The following is a 15,900-nucleotide window of genomic DNA, read 5'->3' as shown; positions in this document are numbered from 1 at the left end:
TTGAAAGGCGGTTTACAGTCCCACATGACTATAAAAATTTAGATCCTTTAAGGAAATTGGATCTTTATGAAAACATTTAATCTTTTGAAAATTCAAGCTAGATTTTACCCTAGACAAGTTTTCTGATTTGATCCATCATTGGTGTTGCAAAATATATTTGTGGATCATTATTTTGGCTAAAACTTTTAGGCTCGTGTAATCCACTGCTATCCCGGTATCAGAAAGCACACATCCAGTTTACTTGTTCCGTATATTACCTTTCGGTAAACTACCGTCCGGTTGTAAAGGAAAGCGATGAACAAGAAACTGTTAAGGCAATTTCCCGTGATATGCAGATGATTATGGTCTTTTAACGTGTCGGATGCTAGAACTATCCTTGGTAGGAGTGATAGTAAAGATCATCCTATGATTTTTCGGTCTGGCACAAGGTCCTGTCTTTGACCATGCTATGCAACCACCGTTCTTACGGTTGACACCCGATTTGGTTCAGGTGACCTAATGAATTCTGATGAATTCTCAGGATTTTACGTTCAATGGTAATGAACGCATTGAAAATGGGTTTTCAGAAAACAAATCGGTTTGTATTTTTGATCAAAATATTTTCTCGTTCAAGCTCGAGTTTAGATATCATTGAATTCCATGAGTTTGAATTCTCAATCTTTAAGGTCAATCTCTAGGATTGAGTAATATCAGTCTTAAAAGCTGATTTTTAATCTTTAAGGAGATTATCCTTTCTGGGGATCTGATTCATTAGTCTTATCAAGCTAATTTGCACGGTGCCCTCCCCATTTTACAAGACAGACCCTCTCATGGTTAGGATAAGTCTGACCACTTGGCGACCCTGTTTGATGCTGAGGTCCGTGGATTTCCTGCTGATTTTAGTGATGACTTTTCTAGGTTTTTCGTCAACCTACAGCTGGTCTGGACGACAACTTCATGACCTAAATCAAGAAGCGCGTGTCTTTTTCGGAAGACTTTACTTCCTTTTAATGATGGAATTGATTCATCGTGTAGATCCATCTTTCTTTCAAATGTATTACAGTAAACCGGGTAAAACTGATTAGTATCGTCCAAAGCAAAAGTACCTGCAATAATCTTGTACAAAAATATGTGATATTTGTTTTAAATTGAATAACTTGGTACATTCTTCCCACACTTAGTTTCTTTCTTTGCCTTTTTATTTTCTTTTATTTCATTTTAAATGAATTTAAGCGTTTTAGGGTGTTTCTCAATTTATGTCCTTTCCGAGGTAACGATAATTTCGGTATTATCACCTAGTTTTCACCGTTCATAAATATGTATAAACATGATTTTAAATTCATTTAGTTGAAAATTTTTCAAATTTTTACAAAATTTGGCAAATAAACTAAGTGCAAACCCGAGAGAATTTATAACCCTTCCCCACACTTGAGATCATGCAATGCCCTCATTTGCATGAAATCAGACTATAATTATAAATTCATGAGGGTGATTAGTGTAGAAAAGTGATTAAAAATACCCAGTTTGTAAGCATATTATTTTACATCACATTTGATATTTTGCTTCTTATCGTCAAAATCAGTAGCTATTGCTGAACTTAATGTTAGTCTTTGAAAGTGCGTTGTTCTACCCTGTTTTGTACATAATATAAAATACAAACATATATATACATATTTTTGAAGTTGGGTATATTACCCCACGTTCAAAAATTTATAAAGTCTAATATCTTTTTGACATACTTTAGATCAATAAAATAAAAAATAATGATAACAAAATTTGCCGTCCCACCCTCGGGTAAAGCAATTTCGGCTTAATGACCTAGTCTTCAACTCACAACGAATTTTAGAAATCATTTTTTCAACTTAATGAATTAAAGTAAATTTTGTTTTTAAATATCACACAAAACTTAAAAGCATATTAATTTCATATAAAACCTAAAAAAAACAAAAATTCAGAATGGGGGGAGAAAACTAGTTCTTTAGTGTCTGCTAGCGGAAAAGACCAATCGGATTCCATTCTCGGAACTACACGAGAACAGAACAACTAACTCTAGATAACATTTTCTTAGAACATTTGAATCTCCCCACACTTAGGTAGCTGTGGTGTCGAAATTGTGATTAACTTCATCGTCAATTTCTTTTGGTCCATAATCAACTTGCCTATCTGTGACTTTTTCTTTAAGCCAGTGCCCGGCTTCTTCCGTAATATCCCATAATTCAACTAGCTTCGCCCTTTCTTTAGGCGACAGATTGGATACTAGCCGGTTACATAACTTAAAGTTCCCCTTACTTCTAGCATCAATAGCCCGTTTAAAAAGTTTCTTCATTGAACTGTTAATAACGGGGTCATTTAATTTCGTATCAATAACGGGGTTCTTTGTTATCATGTCATCATTAGGTGTTACTTCATTTTCCCCACACTTAGGCGTTTTATTATTATTAAGCACTACCGTTGGAGTTGGTAAAACAACATGGTTCTTACCAATCATTTTTTCTGGTTCAACGGTTTTGGTTGGTGGAGATTTAGACTTTCGAATCATAAAGGTGATAGATTTGTCACCACTCTTAAGTGTCATTCTTCCATTTCCTACATCAAATAACGCCCCGGTGGACGCAAAGAATGGCCGACCTAAAATTAGAGGAATGTTTGGGTCCTCTTCTATGTCAATGACAATAAATTCGACTAGAAAGGTTAAATTGCCTACTTGAATGGGTAGGTTGTCAGCAATTCCAACTGGGTGCTTAATGGTTTGATCAAAGAGTCGAACACTCATATCCGTTGGACTTAACTCACCTACACCTAATCTCTTATATAATGAAAGAGGCATAACACTTACACTTGCACCTAAATCTGCTAGTGCATCATACATGACACAATCACTAAGTAGACAAGGAACAATAAATTCACCCGGATCACCTATCCTAGGAGGAGGTTTTGGTGGAACTGTCTTCACCGGGTTTACTTCTACGGCTTTTGTTTCTTGTACTTTCTTATTCTTTTTCTTCTTCTTCTTTCCAGAAGTATCACAATCTTTATTACTTATTACTTGCTCATACTCAACTCCTTTTCTTGGAAACGGGATGGGTGGTTTGTATGGTGCTACCACTGGCTTTACATACTCGGGTGGTGGTGGTGTAACTTCTTCATTGTTACTCTCATCTAAAACCTTCCCATCTTCTGATGCTGGTTTTTCAGAATTCGTTGAAACCATATTAACATTCTCATTCCGAGGATTTACTTCAGTATTACTCGGTAGCTTTCCTTGTTCCCTCTCACTCATCATGCTAGCAAGAGTACCTACGTGTTTTTCTAGATTCAAAATGGAAGCTTGTTGAGTTCTTAATGACTGATTAAACCTCTCGTTCGTTTGGGTTTGAGTTTCAATAAATTGTGTTTGAGATTCAACTAGCTTAAATACCACTTCTTCCAGATTTGACTTTTTCTCTTCGGTTTGTTGTGGTGGTTTATACAAGCCAGGTCTTTGTTGATTGAAAGTGTTGTTTTGAGTTGGTTGGTTATTCGGACCTTGTTGGTTATACGAGTTATTGTCGGGTCCTTTTGGATTGTAAAGAATGTTTTGATTTCGATTGAAGTTTGGCCTTGGCGGTTGATAATTATTTTGATAATTATTTTCAGGCCTTTGGTTCATATAAGAAACATTCTCTCGTTGTTCCATCGTTGGTTCAATGTGACAATCTTTCAATAAGTGTGGTCCACCGCATTGCTCACAACTGATTCGTATTGCGTGAATATCTTTATTCATCTTTTCCATTCGTCTTTCGAAAGCATCTATTTTTGCTGAAACGGAATCAAAGTCATGGCTAGAATCGGCTCTAGCCACTTTAGATGAACGAAAAATATCTTTTTCTTGGTGCCACTCATGCGAGTGGGAGGCTGTGTTATCAATAATTTTGTAAGCTTCAGTTGCGGTTTTCTTCATAATGGATCCACCAGCGGTTATGTCGATGTCTTTTCGTGTGGCGATGTCTACGCCTTTATAGAAGATTTGTACTATTTGAAAAGTATCTAATCCGTGTTGAGGACATCCTCTCAACATCCTTCCGAATCTTGTCCACGCCTCATATAATGTTTCATTTGGATTTTGCGCGAACGTAACAATTTCTCCTTGAAGTCTCACGGCTTTGGATGCCGGAAAGAATCGTTTAAGAAATTTTTCAACTAAAACATCCCATGTGTCAATCGCCCCTTCAGGTAACGATTCCAACCAATCTTTGGCTTCTCCCTTTAAAGTCCAGGGAAATAACATGAGATATATCTGTTCATCCTCCACTTCTCGGATTTTAAATAGTGTGCAGATCCTATTAAAGGTACGTAGATGTTCATTTGGATCTTCCTTCGGTGCACCACTGAATTGGCATTGGTTAGTTACCATGTGTAGAATTTGTCCTTTGATTTCATAATCTGACGCATTAACTTCTGGTTTAATAATGGCATGACCTTGGCCCGTGCGTTTAGCCCTCATTCGATCTTCCATACTTAGAGGTTCTAGATTTTCCATGATTGGAAGTGTTGTATCTGAATCACTAGAGGTTTCTGATTTAATGGTTTCTTCCTCAACAATCTCTGTTTGAATGATTGGTGGTTCCGGAGGAATAATTAATGGATCAGGGTCTCGGAATTGTCCCTGAGTATTCTCCGGATTCTCAATTGTGATATTGGTTTCAAAAACTGGATTATCGGAAATTTGAGTTGAAGTACTCGGTCGACTTGATGACGAGTCTAAAGAAAAATCAACGGCAGCTATATTTGTTAAACGATGTCTTGATCGAGTTACAGGTGGTGAACGTACAAAAGGTGATGAACGTCTTGCTCGGTGCATTCACTGAATATCCTATTAGTTTTAAAAAGGAAAGAAAAATTATAATAAGTTATCCAACCAATAGACTTTTCTGATTTTGCCCACGTTTCGAATAGCCAAAAGATGCAGCAGAGGGGCAGGATTCGTTTGGTCTCAATATAATTGAGGACTGTTTGGCTCCAATAACCCGGTCCACGTACAAATCCAACTATTACTACGAACCAGAAAATTTTGATGTCTATCAATTTAACCACTTAAAATAAATTTTCGTAATTTTAAGAAATTTAGAGAAGAAGTAGAAAAAAATTCTAAGTCCTAAAAACTAGAATGGCGAGAAATAAGAAAGAAATAGATTGCGCGTCGAAAAATGTCGAAAAATAAAAGGTCGAAAAATAGGCGTCGAAAAATAAAAATAAGAAAGTAGTGCGAAATACGGCGTCGTAAAATTCTAAAGCACCTAAAACTTAGTCTAAGGAATAAGCACTTAAGGGATTTTACGGCAAAGCCTAAAAATTCTAGAAGTAAAAATAACTATGGCAAAACTAAACTTAATACTAAAAGTTGCGAATATAGTCTAAAAATCTAAAGGTAATAAAACTAAAAAAAAAAAATTTTTTTATAGACAAAATCTTAAAAATAATATTTTTTTTTTTTTTTTTTTTTTTTTTACGTTTTTTTTTTTTTTTTTTTTAAAACGATTTTTTTTTTTTCGTTTTTTTTTTTTTTTTTTAAAATTTTTTAAAAAAAAACGATTTTTTTTTTTTAAAACGATTTTTTTTTTTTTTTTTTTTTTTAAAACGATTTTTTTTTTTTTTTTTTTTAAAAAACGATTTTTTTTTTACAAATTAATAATTTTTTTTATAATTATAATTTTTTTTAAAACTTCTTTTTTTTTTTTTTTTTTTAATTCATTTACTATTCATGAATAGTAAATGAAAATAAATTAATTAATTTACTATTCACATGAAAGCGACATGATAGCAATTATTAATTATAAGTTACATAATATACCCCTGAAGTATTTAATAAATACGACTTTTTTTTTTAAAAATTTACGTAAAGATTCTTAAATATTTTTATATTATTATATTCTATTTCAATATTATTATATTATTATATTCTATTTCAATATTATTATAATTAAAAATATAGCGTTTTAGCGCTCCCGGCAGCGGCGCCAAAAACTTGATGATGTAGCGTGAGGGTACGAAATAGTATTATTTTTAATACAAAATACTACAAAATATGACACAAGTTTTATTAATTTACGGATGGGATATACCTAAACCTTGCTACAACACTATAGGCAGTGTACCTAATCGTAGAGTAGTGTAGTTTTTAGTAAGTCCGGTTCGTTCCACAGGGAGCTGGTGATACTTACTATATTTTTAACTATATTTATACAAAATATATATAATTATATAAGTAGTAATATTATTATAAAAGGGGGGTTTTACCGTTTAATGACCGGTTTGTCGATTCTATATTTTAAGCGTAAAGATAAATGACGATAATTAAAGTGCGTAAAATAATGACAATAAATAAAATGACAGTAAATAAAATTGCGAGTAATAAAATGACAGTAAATAAAGATACGATGAGAAATATAATAAAAGAATTATGCTTATTTAAACTTCCGTAATCATGATGTTTGACGTGTTGATTTTAATTTATTACCATGGGTTAATTGTCCTTTGTCCTGGTTTATTTGATACGTCTATCTGGTTTTTGTCCATAATAGTCCATCGGTCATAAATATAAAGTGCGAGTATCCTCGTCAAATTACCCTTATACCCGAAGTCAAATATTCCAACTGATTAAGGATTTAAACTGTGACGCAGTTATCACTTCTGTCAACAATTACACCAGTTATCACTGTATGTAATCCACCCCTGTTTTAATTAGTTTATGAATATTAATTCATCCACTTGATCAGAATGAATAATCAATTACCCAACCCAATTGATTAATTAAATGATTATAACAGATTCCATATGAACATCACTAAATAGGACAACCATAATCATTATTAATTATTAGGTTAATTAATTTGAAGATAGGTTCGACAGACTCCAATGAGTTGTCACTCAATTAGACAATACCCCCCATCTATTAATAGTCAATAGTCCAATTTCCACAAGTGTCGGTCTTTTGCCCAAACCTTAATTATGGTACAAAGCCCAATTACCCAATTTTAGTAATTAGCCCAACATCATGATTACTTCATTTTAAATAAGCATAATAACGACTTAGCTACGAGACATTAATGTAAAAAGGTTGAACATAACTTACAATGATTAAAAATAGCGTAGCGTTACACGGACAGAATTTCGACTTACACACTCAAACGATCTCTATCATAAATCTTATTATTATCATAATTTAAAGTTAAAATTAAGATTATTGTTATATCTTATTAAGTTAACATTATGATAGAGATATAGAATATAGATATTGATAATTGATATTGATAATTGATCGAAGAAAAAAAAAAAGATCGATAAAAAATTCTTCCTTCTCATCGTTACAATCGTTCCTTTTATAGGCTAAATTGTAAATTGAATTTTCATTTACGACCCCTGAACTATGCTCAATTAACAACTTTTTATTATTTAATATTATTCTTATTATGATTTATTTAAATATTATATTTTATTCTTGTGCATAGTTGACTCGTAATTTTTACACCGTTGCGTCGAGCGTTGAGAGTTGGTTCATGTCCTGGTTCCGGATTTTCGAACGTCCTTTCGTATAATTTAATATCTTGTACTTTGCGTTTTGTAACTTGTACTCTTGTCATTTTTAGACGTTCTTCATCAATAATTTGAACCTTTTTGATTGTATCTTGTACTTTTGAGCTTTTTGGACGTTTTGGTCTTTCAAATCTTCGTTTTTGTCTTTAAATCTTCATTTTCGAGCGATTTGCGTCTTTCGTCTTCGCACTTATTTATTTAACTATTACAACTAAAAATAAGGAAATTACATTTAAAAACTTTACATATTGGAACGATATTGCTACTAAATATATGTTCATTTGGAACACTATCAGTAAGTAAGTACAAGTGAACCACAAGATTTGCATCAATGAAATAATAGTAATACATTCCAAAAGTTTGTTTCACGAGCACCCAATTATCAATGCTTAACATTTCCTTCCATTGAACCCCATCACTTAGTGCTAGAACATACACTGTTTCTCGAAAATATATTTCATTCGTAAACGGTAGCGAACCGTTTGAATGAGGGTTTGTCAAACCCATATGGATCCATACAACATAAGTTCTCGCTTACACCCGGCAAGTGTAACTAATGATAATCGAATTGAGGATTTTGTTCTAAACTCGTATGTAGAATGTTTGTTTTCCTGTACTTGTGTTCACTTAGTAAAAGAAATGTTTATGTTTTCTCATCCCAAATGTAAGTTCAAAAAGAGTAAGAGTGGGACTATGATCTCACCTTGAATGCACGAGTAGTAAAGTACTTCAACAAGTAAATGTGTGCAAAGAACAATGCTAGTCTTGACCTAAACAAATAGGTTGTATCAATAACGATAGTCACGATTGGTCACAGATGTTCAATTAGTCCTATGGCTCGTTACGACTCGATTATATAGCATGTGAATCAATTTGTCAAGTTTCATGCACGATACAAGTAGTTAAGTATGTTAGAACGATTGTATAATCGTTTGGTTAAGTTTGACTAAAAGTCAAACTTGGTCAAAGTCAAAGTCAACGGGGTCGGGTCGGGTATCCGACAATTTTCCCAAGACGAGAAGTCATATAAGAGCCTAATAGTCAAGTTTCATGTTAAACGGAGTTTTAGTTAAGCGGAAACATTTTTGTGACATTTAAAAACAAAAGAGAGTGGCCTGGGGCTTTTGCGCGGCGCGCACTGGGTTGCGCGGCGCGCACCCAAGTGCAATTTCTGGTCAGAACTCAACCAAGAAGGCAAACATCTGGGATCTCTGATTCTGCGCGGCGCGCGGGTAAATGCGCGGCGCGCAATACCTGGGAATCATGCAGTTTGCAGAAAAATGGTCCAAGTCACGAACCAAAATACAATATAACACATTTCATGCACCGAAAACACTTAAAACGCATAACCTATATCATTAGAAAGGTAATTTGACAAGGAAAACATCTAAATGCATTTCATCAATCAAACTTCCACTTACAACAACCAAAAACCGCAATTAAACATTCATAATCAAAGTTCAAGTTCCAAAAATGCATTTTATGATTCGGGCAACCAATTTACATGAATGATATGCCGTTTCGAAGGTAATCAAGCATACAATCCAACTAACCACTTACCAATAATAATCCATGGCATTCAATGCATCAAAAGTCCATTTCAAGTTCATCAAACCCTAACCCAAATTCACCAAAATCAATAATCAAGTTCATGAAGTTTTCTAAGGCAACCTACACATCAAATTGAAGCTAGTGATGCTAGTAACACAATTAAAATATCAACTTTCAACATCTAACAACATATGATCATCCAAAATTCAAGAACAACACACCAAAATTCAAGTTCATGTTAGTTACACTAAAACAACGAGATCGAGCATATAAATCATATATTCATGTTAGACTTGAGCCATAGACACTAATTAACACTTTTATAAGTTAAAAACATCAAGAACACAAAATCTAGTGATTTTAGAAAGTTACCCAAATGAGATGAAGTTGGTACCAAAATGAAGAGGATGAAGAGAGGATCACCAATATGTAGTTTATTTTGTTGTAAGCCTCCTAGATCGAATTTAGATGATGATTGAATGAATTTGGTAAATGGGTGTGTGTTCTTGCTAGAGAGAAAGAGAGAGATGGAGATGATAATGAATGGGTGAAAGGGGTTTGACCCTTTGACCTAGTCAAGGGTTTGATCCCTTGTCAAGTTTAGTCCCTCAACTTTCGTTCGGGTGCGGGAATTACCTAAACGAGATAATTTAAAACGCGTATCAACGGGAGATGTTATAAACATATAACGGACTTTATATTAGTATAACGGAAAAGTAAATGGAAAAAGGCGGGATGTTACAGATCCCGCCAAGATTGAAGCCATCAGCAAGTGGGAGACCCCCACTACTCCAACGCATATTCGCCAATTCCTAGGTCTCGCTGGTTATTATCGAAGGTTTATCGAAGGATTTTCCCTGATTGCGCGTCCTTTGACCGCACTGACTCACAAGGGCAAGAAGTTCATTTGGGAACTCGCACACGAATCAGCATTCCAAACTTTGAAGAAGAAGTTAACCTCCGCACCTATCCTATCACTTCCTGAAGGCAGTGACGACTTTGTTGTTTATTGCGATGCATCGAAGAGTGGTTTTGGTTGTGTACTGATGCAACGATCAAAGGTTATTGCCTATGCCTCCCGCCAACTGAAGATTCACGAGCGGAACTACACTACACATGATCTTGAACTTGGAGCCGTTGTCTTTGCACTCAAATTGTGGAGACATTATTTGTATGGAACTAAGAGCACTATCTTCACCGATCACAAGAGTCTCCAGCACATCTTCGATCAGAAGCAACTGAATATGAGACAGCGTCGATGGATCGAGACGCTCAATGACTACGATTGTGAACTCCGTTATCACCCTGGCAAGGCCAATGTTGTAGCTGACGCTTTAAGCCGAAAGGAGAGGACGGCACCTCTCCGTGTTAGGGCTCTGAACATCACCATCCATTCGAACCTCAACAACCAGATCAGAGTAGCCCAAGTTGAGGCTCTCAAGGAGGAGAACATATCTCACGAGCATTTGAACATACTTGTCTCTCGATTCGAGGTTAGGGAGTCTGGACTCCGATGTTATGCCGGAAGAATTTGGGTACCTTACTATGGAGATCTACGAAGCCTGATACTTGATGAAGCACACAAATCGAGATATTCGATTCACCCCGGTGCAGGTAAGATGTACCACGACCTTAAAGAACAGTATTGGTGGCCGAATCTTAAGAAGGACGTTGCGACTTATGTTGGTAAGTGTTTGATTTGCTCGAAGGTTAAAGCCGAGCATCAGAGACTGTAAAGACCTCGACCTTATCCTCCCGGACGAAGTCTTCAACAGTTGATTCCATCGCGATGATCGACTCCAAATAATGTTCTTAACATGAGCAAATGTACAGCGGAAGACTCAATTTGTACCTGAGAATAGCATGCTTTAAAAAGTCAACATAAAGTTGGTGAGATATATAGGTTTGATGCTAGCAGAATAATAACTATGGACCACAAGATTTCATATATAAAAATATAATACACTCGCAAGTGTATGAAAAGCATTCCAAGTAATGGGCACCCGGTAACTAGCCTTAACAAGAGTGTGTACCCCTGAGTTATATAATATGTGCACCGAATCAAGTGCGTTCCGTTAACCTCGAAGTACTAAACACCCGTTCTTCTAGTTTACTAGAACAACATCTGGGTGGGGGTGTAAAACCCGATAGATCTATCTTTAGGATTCGCGCCTACCAGTTCATAAACCAATAGTTAAAGTTACCAAGCTAGGGGATTTTTGATTCAAACCCATGTAGAACGTAATTTTAGTCACTTGTGTCCATAACGTAAATCATTTATAAAAATAGCGCATGTATTCTCAGCCCAAAAATATTTAAAGTTTAAAAAGGGACTATATACTCACCTAATGTATTTTGTAGTAAAAATACATATAACATCATTGAACACGTATAAGGTTGGCCTCGGATTCACGAACCTATATCATATGTATATATTAACACATATCATCGAAATCGAACATATTTACATATATATATCATTAATTATGTATTTATATATATTTAATTTTATGTATTTATTTAAAAAAATGATTAATATTTATAGAATTATAACAATGTATATATTAAAATACCTATTTTGTTAAAAAAAAACTAATGTGTTTAGAATTATCTTTAATATTCAATAATTGTTATTAAGAGAACTAATTTAATAATAATGATACCAAAAAAAATATTAACTTTCGATTTTAATACCTATTATATCAATTTTATTAAAAAAAATACTTTTGTTACAATAATAATTATACTTTTAATAATAACATTAATATTAATATTCATAATAAGAATAAAATGATAAAAATAATAATAATAATAATAATAATAATAATAACAATAATAATAATAAATATATACCTTAGGAACAAAAAGGAATAAACTGCCTGAGACAGGATTCGAACCGCCGACCCCTCGCTTAACCAAACACACCCTTACCACTCCACTAAACCATTTTAACTGTTTTAAACTCAATCGTATATTTTATAACCCGTATTCCATTTTAATTGCATAGCCCAACTGTAATTATGTTGGGTCTCGGCCCAACTGAGGAAGCAGCCCAACCATTATCAAACCCAACTAGCAACCTAAGAAAGATGCTGTTAAATTTTAAAAAAAAATACGTCCCCGCCTAGAATCGAACTCGCGACCTATTGAAACTCGACACCTTCCCTTAACCATCTACTCTGACTTGCTTAATCTGTTTTAAAACCCAAACTAAAGTTTATAACCCGTATCTCTAAAAGTGATTCATCTTCTTAGTCTCAAACCCAGGAACGACAAATCACCAAAATCGATTATCACCACCAGTTTAACTAATTGCTTTAGGTTCTACCACAGAAACAGAATTGATTCATCGAAGTTGTTTTGCAATAACAGGGACAATTTTATTTATAAACAGCCGTAGTAACTCGATGAACACGAAGAACGACCCAAACATGGTTTTTGAATTTCAGACACTTATGGACAATGATTATAAAATAAAAAGTGTTTCAATTCCTTCATTGAATCTTTGTGATTCGTTAATTTCAACTGAAATAACATCTGCAACCTTAATTTGATTGAAACAGTAAACCTTTGTCTTTTTAAAACTTTTCTTTAACTTCGAAATTCTCATTTGATACAAGAAATTGAAGGTTCAAAGTTTGAAGGTAGTTTTCATAGACGATTACAAACACAATTGAATTTACACATTTTAAAATTTATTTCGAATTTGTACCCTTTTGATATGACGAACACAAACAGAGCCGGTAACCCATTTTCTTTATAAAAAAAAAAATCGATCTTTAATTAACTGTTATGAGTGATATTTGATGAAGAGTTGAATAACCAGATCGTTGTTTGTATCTTGTGAGGGTATCACGGTTTTAATCAAACCAAAGGGTAACAAACAAAGCTTTTAAAAAGCAGAAAGGGAATATATCGAATAAAAATAAAACCTGATATGATACATATCTAATTTTTGTTTGTGAAAGAAAGCAGGAATCGACAAATTGCCAATCAAGAATAGAAAGGAAATAATACAGATATTATATGTGATACAGATTAGGCGATTTAAAAAGATTTTATATCCATATCTTATAATTTATTTATCTGATTAATAATATTAACAAATTACATATTAAATACACCAATAGTAACAATATAATTAATACTAGTTTTATTGATAGAAATATTTAATAACATCAAATAATACTAATATTAATAATAAAGATAAAAGAAAAAAATAATAATAATGATAAGGTGATAATAATAATATTTAATACAAATAAAAATTATTATAATTATATTAATAATGATATTAACAAGGATAATTATAACAATGATAGTATCATAACAATTCATATGTATCAAATTTCGTAACATAATATTTAGATATACTATTAATAATATATTAATTAGAATTAAATTATAATTACACTCATTACCTTACAATTTATTAATTATGTAATATTTAATAGCTATATAATACATAATACTTTTAATCATTTTTTAATTACATATATATATATATATATATATATATATATATTCTGTATTTGTATCCTTATATAACTTTATATATATATATTTCTAATTACATATTAATTTATTATTATATTTTCATATATTCATATATATATGTATCTAATTCCAAATAGTGGTTCGTGAATCGTCGGGAATGGTAAAAAGGGTAATTAATTATCCGAATATAGTTTCAAACTTTCTAGACTCAACATTAGGGTTTTTGCTTATCGTGTCGGAAACATATAGAGTTTAAGGTTTAAATTTGGTCGGAAATTTCCGGGTCGTTACAGTACCCACCCGTTAAAGAAATTTCGTCCCCGAAATTTGGTAGAGGTTGTCATAAATAACAATAGGAATGTTTTCATGACGAATATGAGGTATAATAGAGTTTTATCATTATTGGAAGATATGAATAAAACGATTCGATCATGTGAAGCTATCACAAAAGAATGAATGAGTGAATATGGAATTGTTTTAACCGATGACGTGGTTATGATTGATTTCCAGAATTCACGAGATTTATAGAAAATCTTTCGTGATAAGATTTGGTTCTTCGGCGTTTTAGAAAACAGGATTTCCTTTGATTTAATGCGGCAAATCTGTTGTGATTTCTTTGTCGGATATTTCATTAATAAAACTACCCCCTTCGTTTCTTCTTCCCGTCCTCGGGTCATGCGATCAATGGTCCGAAATTCGTAGGTTTAAAATTTGGAATGAGCATAGTTAATGCTATTAAAAAGAAATGGTAATGACACGATTTTTGATTTGTCAAATTACCAGAATATCTTGGAAAGATAGAACTATCAAGACAATATGTTCTTAATATGTTTGGAGATTGAATAGAATGTAAGAGCCGTGTAACATGGCACATGATGACGGTACTGTGAATCATCACATTCCATTAGAAACTTAACATGACTTACTGTAATATAATGAAGTTGATCAAGTTTCATTATATTATACTAATTCATGCATCAGTTCCCAACACTACTTCAAAACATTCATATTTAAACTCAAAGATTTTAGAACTTAGAAACTAACACAGTTTCTATTATGCTGTAACGCAGATGTTACGGAGTGGTAAATGTTTTCAGATAAAGATAATTGTGAAAATATTCCTAGAAATATGGAGAATATGTATAACGGAAGATATGAAGATATCTTATAATATCTAAGATTAGATAATGATGAAGAATATCATCCGGGAAAGGTTTAGAATAAGGAGTAGGGTTCTTACTAACGGTTTCAGCAGGCACTGAATCGTTTGGATTCTTTGAAGTCGGGTTTAGTTTTCATGATTTGTCCACGGTCTCCTTCATACTTTGCTCAATCCATTTTCCAGTTTCAACCCTTCTCTTTTTCTGAGCTTTTCCAACATGCTGTACTTCATCGTAACTTTTGACTGTTAAAGTCATTTACAGTTTTTGCTGCTTCATCAGCATTCCAAGTACTAGTTCGCAGTTCATGGTGTTTTTTTTTTTTTTTTTTTTTTTTTTTTTTCGGAAACTTCACGTTCGAAGTATGAAATTCTTAGGAATAAACGCTATAGATATAACTGAAGAAGTTCTACGAGATTTTCAAAATACTAATTGCGGATTTCGCCAAAGAGATAACGAGTTGCTGGTACCTTTGCTGATGATGTTGTGAAATATTAAAGGTTCTCCGGTAACGACGGCGAAAGGACAAGGTATAAATATCGAGATTATAATAGAAGTAGTCTCACTGAGAAGTCGAAGTGGAGCTGTGACAAAATTAGCTTCTTGAAAAGGGATTGTAGGGTTGCTTTTACTAATTGATGATAAGAAATTTTGACGCGGATACGTTTTAACTATAACTTCGGTTTTTGAAAGTTTTTCGGGTGCATTACTGTATGCATGAATCTCTCTTCCATAAACGAGGTGCGGCTGGTTCAACTTCTCGTTCTAGATGTTTTCAAGAATCATGAAAGATTTGAATGAGAAGTATAATTGTCGAAGTACAAATGAGGTTTAAGATGAAATCAAGTGGCAAACTTGAAGATTAGTTTAGTTTCATATGTTATAATCAATGTTTTAATTCATTTTAATTGTCCAAAGTTAGCAGTCTAATTGTCCAATGGTCCAATGATCCAATATATTCATATATAATTTAATATATAATATTCGAATTAAATAATACGTATCGTGACCCGTGTACCGGTCTCGGTGTCGATCACAACTCAAACAATATATATATTTTGGAATCCACCTCAACCCTGTATAGTCAACTATAGAGTGTCTATGGTCGTTCCGAAATATATATATAGATGGGTCGATATGA

At 33.2% G+C, this 15,900-nt stretch overlaps 1 protein-coding gene across 1 annotated transcript in view; it reads left to right on the top strand.

Annotated features, from left to right (window-relative positions):
- The window catches only part of LOC139900132 (uncharacterized), a 45,841-nt gene that overhangs the window by 16,758 nt on the left and 13,183 nt on the right, over positions 1 to 15,900 (top strand). The window lies entirely within an intron of this gene.

The sequence above is a fragment of the Rutidosis leptorrhynchoides genome, chromosome 3 (assembly GCF_046630445.1).
Source record: "Rutidosis leptorrhynchoides isolate AG116_Rl617_1_P2 chromosome 3, CSIRO_AGI_Rlap_v1, whole genome shotgun sequence".
Lineage (NCBI taxonomy): Eukaryota > Viridiplantae > Streptophyta > Magnoliopsida > Asterales > Asteraceae > Rutidosis > Rutidosis leptorrhynchoides.
This window is presented reverse-complemented; position numbering and strand designations above follow the sequence as displayed.